The sequence below is a fragment of the Alligator sinensis genome, unplaced genomic scaffold (genome assembly GCF_000455745.1).
Source record: "Alligator sinensis unplaced genomic scaffold, ASM45574v1 scaffold1046_1, whole genome shotgun sequence".
NCBI classification, from domain to species: Eukaryota; Metazoa; Chordata; order Crocodylia; family Alligatoridae; genus Alligator; species Alligator sinensis.
Genome location: NW_005842174.1, coordinates 1298850 through 1303894, shown reverse-complemented (window position 1 = coordinate 1303894; position 5045 = coordinate 1298850). Strand labels below are relative to the sequence as shown.

The 5045-nt window shown below is 41.5% G+C and overlaps 1 protein-coding gene across 2 annotated transcripts in view; it reads right to left on the bottom strand.

Annotated features, from left to right (window-relative positions):
- The window catches only part of SS18L1 (SS18L1, nBAF chromatin remodeling complex subunit), a 27532-nt gene that overhangs the window by 21726 nt on the left and 761 nt on the right, over window positions 1-5045 (bottom strand). The window contains exon 1 of one of the 2 annotated variants that reach the window (XM_006025928.3): window positions 4999-5017. The exons of the other annotated variant lie outside the window; for it this stretch is intronic. The gene's annotated coding sequence lies outside the window, so the exon portion shown is untranslated. Of the gene's footprint in view, window positions 1-4998; window positions 5018-5045 lie in introns of those variants that run through there. 2 annotated transcript variants of the gene reach the window in all.

The window sequence follows — 5045 nt, the reverse complement described above, 5'->3', positions numbered from 1 at the left end:
TATACACATATGCAAGCACCTTCACTTCAAAAGTAGCCAATGTCAAAAGCAGTAACAGAAGAGTAGTTACTCCTTGTCCGAGAGTCGAGCAGTCTTCTAAAAGACTGTGTTGCATAGCAGGCAGTTTGGGTAGGGACCTACCTGAAAGGCGTTTGACTACTTATCTGGAAAAGCTGAATTTCAGGTCTACAAGACTGGGTTGGACATCTGAAGAGGGAAAATTCCTGAGAGACGGTCAAAGCAGGGACAGCATCTTTCCTACAGGTCTGCACAGCAGCTAGCACAGTACTGACTGGAGCTGCCATGTGCCATTGCAGTACAGGTAGTATCACCCAACACTTTGCTCCCGATGCAAATGCAGTATTCAAACATCTTCGGAGCACATTCACGTTGTCTGTCACCTCATCCAATCAGCTATCTCCAAGCTCTCTCTTCCTGCTTCACAAGCCAAGAAGCCAGCTTGGTGCAAATGTGATGCAGCACGTAAAATAGGTAGCTTCTGCTGTGCAGAATAGCCTACTCATACACTGGAAGTGCTCCAAAAGCAAGTTTCTACAGGAGATGCAACACTCCTGGGACATCCATAAAAACTTCAACTTAGTCTGGAACCCAGGAGTCATATGAGCAACCTTTGCTGGGCATCCCAGGCTCAGATACATGTCCCTTTAATGAACGTATGTTGAGTTAAGCAGAGTATTTCCTCCCGGTGTTTCTCCTTTGGACACATCCTTCACATGGCAATTCACAGCTGATCCTTCTAGGAACACAGCAGCACATAGACCAAGTATTTCCCTCCCAATTACGCACTTACTGAAGGGCCTGTTCTGAACTACAGAAGTGTGAGCCCCGCGCATAGTCAGGGCATAGACTGGGCTGATAAAAATTCTAATCAAATGGCTTCACTTCTTTTATCTCAATCCTCTAAAATCTGACTCCAGCCATGACATCTTTACATCTCCTCATTTTGGGGTTCTTAAATCCCCCATGCTAGTAAGCAAGCCAGGAGTTTGGTAGTAGTGGTTTGAAAAAGGCAGCCAGCCATCAGCTAGAGATGTTCTAATCAAAAGTTACGTGCTGAACTTCAGAAAGGTTTGGCCAAAAGACATCTATACCCACACGACTTTGTTGAGCAGCTTAGCCTTGCAATTCTAATAGTGATTTTGGTGAGCAGTTATTTTTAAAGCATTTAGTTAAGGTATCCAGCATTCAGAATCAATTGCTTTGCTGTTCCTGAAAAGCCAGATAAGTGGAAGTAAAGCACACGCTCCATCCACTCAACAGCTGTAGCTCATTCTAAAATACCATCCAGCTTTTAAAACCATGTGTATATGTTACCCCATCATGCATCTTTCCAAGCTATACTTCCACAGAGGTGATGTTCCCATGAAATAACATAAGCTCTTCTATACAACAAATTAATAAGCAAGCACGTGGAGCCCACTGCACATGAAAGAGTACAGTTGGAAATTCACATCTCTGATTAAAGTGCAACTGCCTTTACAGGAGAACCACATCCCCCAGCGTTTCCTTGCCCTTTGCAGTGAGTTCTGCACTAAGACAGAGGAGCTGTAAAGGAGAATATTGAGTAACTAGGCACCAGTGAGCTGCTGTTTACAGGGCGATCAAAGGTATAATTTAAACACTACTCTCTGCCAGGGCTTGACTTGTTTCCAAAAAAATGCAAACATGAGATACGCGTTTCTTTAATTAACTCATTATACCATGGACACTAGCTAAAATTCATCTTTTGGTTATTGTAAAGTTGATTCAAAGACAGACCAGTCTGTTATGAAAGTGCTGAGAGACTAAAGAGCCTGCTCTAAGGGCCTCCTATGGTATTATCACTATTTCCTCTAGAATTCGTCACAAGCTTTCTATAGGTGAAAGAGTGAAGGATGGAAGAAGATGCACTCTAGGTACTGCAGGACTGGACCCACATTTTTGAATATGCAGCATCTTCAGGAAAGGGAAAACATTTTCTTGAAATACGTTTCATCTCATCTAGGTATCCAGTTCATGCAGTTGCTTGCTTTCTTTAAGGAACGATGCAGAAGGATTCTTAACAAATTTAAAAACAAAGACCAAACCATGGAAAAAATTAGCAGCAGCAGCATCACGTAGTCCCATATTTTGGTCAACAGCAAATGGACAAGCAGAACCCAGATTTCTGGCTTCTACAGACTGTACAAACAGGGGCATGTCATCACCAGGCCAGGGGGCATACTGCTGATCACGCGTCCTGACGGCACGCATCTCTGCAACACCTGTCAAGGGGATCTGAGAAATGGAGCATCTCTTGTGTCCTACCAAGACAGGCCAGCAGCAAGGCCTCCCTGCCGACGATGGGAAGAGTCAGAATTGTGGCAGGCGAGATTCATGCGTCTCCTGTATGGTTTGGGCATGGTGTCCAGATGCATGGCATCTGGGAAATAACCTCTGAAATCAAAATATTCCCAACAAAGCTCTGATTTCATTTGACTCACTGTTTGTGTCGAACCTACGATGATGCAGATGGAGATATTCTGTGGAAAATCTAATACAGATCCCTGCCACTGAGTGGAGAGGATCATTTTTCCTGAAAAACTGTAATTATCTTAGGACCCTCAAAATATTTTCAAATATTAATGAACAGCTCAGCTGCTGGCATCCTCCTGTCTAGTAAGACGGTTTAAGGATCAAACGTCACCTCTGGATGTGTATTCAGTGCTGACAATCCAAGCAACACAACTGTTTGTTGCAAAAAGACCAGAGAATAACTGTAGTATAACACTGCTAAAAAGAAGTAGGCTCTAATCTGTCAGAGAAGTAAATCGAAGGTTAATATTAATGCCCATTGCTGTTCCATGAGCTACAGTCAATCTGCAATCCTACAGTCTTTCACTTTCCTCACATGAAGTTTTGTATAAGGATTATAGTTAGCTTCAGAAGGATAAAAGCTTGAAAGGAGCTTTTGAAAGCGAGTCAGTAGCATCCATCATAAAAACTAGCTGCTTTTGCATTCAAACACGAGCTGAAAACAAGCATCTTTGTGAAAAATATCTTTTACTATAAAGTCTGACTTCTAATGAACGCACACTGTTGCAATTTCCTGCCCCAAAATTAGATTCCGCCCTGCCCCCCATATATGACGGCAAAGCCAAGTTAATTCTTTTATGCATTTGTTTTCAGATAAAAGTGTCAGTGCTTTTCAAAAAAGACCATCACTGCCAAGAATCAAGAACTCAAGGAGCAAGCCTAATGTAGAAAGCATGGAGTGTACTTGTCAGAGGAAAAGATTTTTATATATTTCCAAGAAACAGACTGCAGCCCCAAACTATTACTATGTTTATCACTGAAAGTGCGTGGACAATTAAGAGATTATGACTGTCCTTTACACTGAAATCTTGAAAATGAACTTAAAAGACTAACCTACACAGGATGTGAAATTCTGCCTTAAACCCACAAAAATCCAGATAAAGGATAAAGCTGCACCTTTTGCCACTGCTGTCTAAATATTTTAGCCTCTGAAATTAAGTGGGTCTGATGACAACGTCACACATGCTCCAAGAATTAGGCAAAATGGAACGAGTTTCCAACTGCTCTCCTGGCATTTAGAGATGTGAGATTCTAACATCTCTCGGGGTACTTTGTTCTGCCTTCATTTTCCTGAATCTTGACCTCGTCCTCCAGCAAAACGCATTGCCCCAGAATTCACAGCCTGGCACTAGATGCTAGCTGGACTGCAGGAAATCCTCCTAAACAGCTGATTGCTGAGAGCTGACACCTTTTTTTGTTCGCCATTATCCTTTACAAATGGACTACATCAGACCTTCATCCCTTCCCGCACAACGCAACCCCCCCGCACATCGCAATAGGGCAAACACAGAGCACGCAGGCTGGAGCTGGGCATGACAGGCATTGTTCAGCAAAACCAATCGACAGCACAGACACGCTCTTTATTGACACCTCCACACCTCTTCCGTTATCTCCGGGGACGGCAGCAGGGCCTGGGAGGGGCTCCTTCCCCCCCTGCCCATCACCCTCACCCGTCTTCTCCTACAAAAGCATCCCCCGAACTTCCCAAGTGGGTCCCCTCAGCACCCGCTTCTGTAGGGAAGCCCAGCAGGGACTGAGCCTGATGAGAAAGCCCCTCGAAACCTCTGCCCTTTGGCGTTAAGCCACGATGAATGCAACCGCACATGACAATAATAATAATAATGCTGATAATGATATTAATGATAATACTAGTAATGCTACTAATAATGCTGATGATGATACTAATATAAATAATAACAATGCTGACACTAATAATAATGCTGATGATGCTGATACTAATACTAATAATGCCAATGCTACTAACAATGCTGATACTAATAAAAATGCTGATAATGCGAATACTACTAATAATGTGGATAATGCTAATACTAATAATGGCAATACCAATAATGCTGATAATACCAATACTAACAATAACACCGATACTAGCACTAACAACACTGATACTACTACTAATAATGCACTAATACTAATGCTAATAAAGCCAATACTAATAGTAACGCTGATAATACCAATAGTAATAATGCTGATGATACTAATACTAGTAATAACGCCAATACTATTAATAATGCTAATGATACTAAACCAATACTAATGCTGACAATACTAATACTAGTAGCAGTAATAATAATAATAATGTATTATTATTACTACTAATACTAGTAATATAATAATAATAATAATACTTGTAATATAATAGAAATAATACTAGTAATAATAATGTCAATACCAATAATAATGCTGGTGATACTACTAGTAATAATACGAATACTAATGATACTAAGTCAATGCCAACAATGCCAATACTGATGCTATTAATACTAATACTAGTAATAATGCTAATACTACTAATAATGCTGATAATGCTAATACTAATAATGCCAACACTAACAGTAACAGTGACGATAATGCCAGCACTACTGCTAATAACGCGAATACGCCCGGTAATAACGCTATGCTCACACGGATGGTGACCGTACCGCAGGACTGTGGTGGCGGCGGCGGCGGCG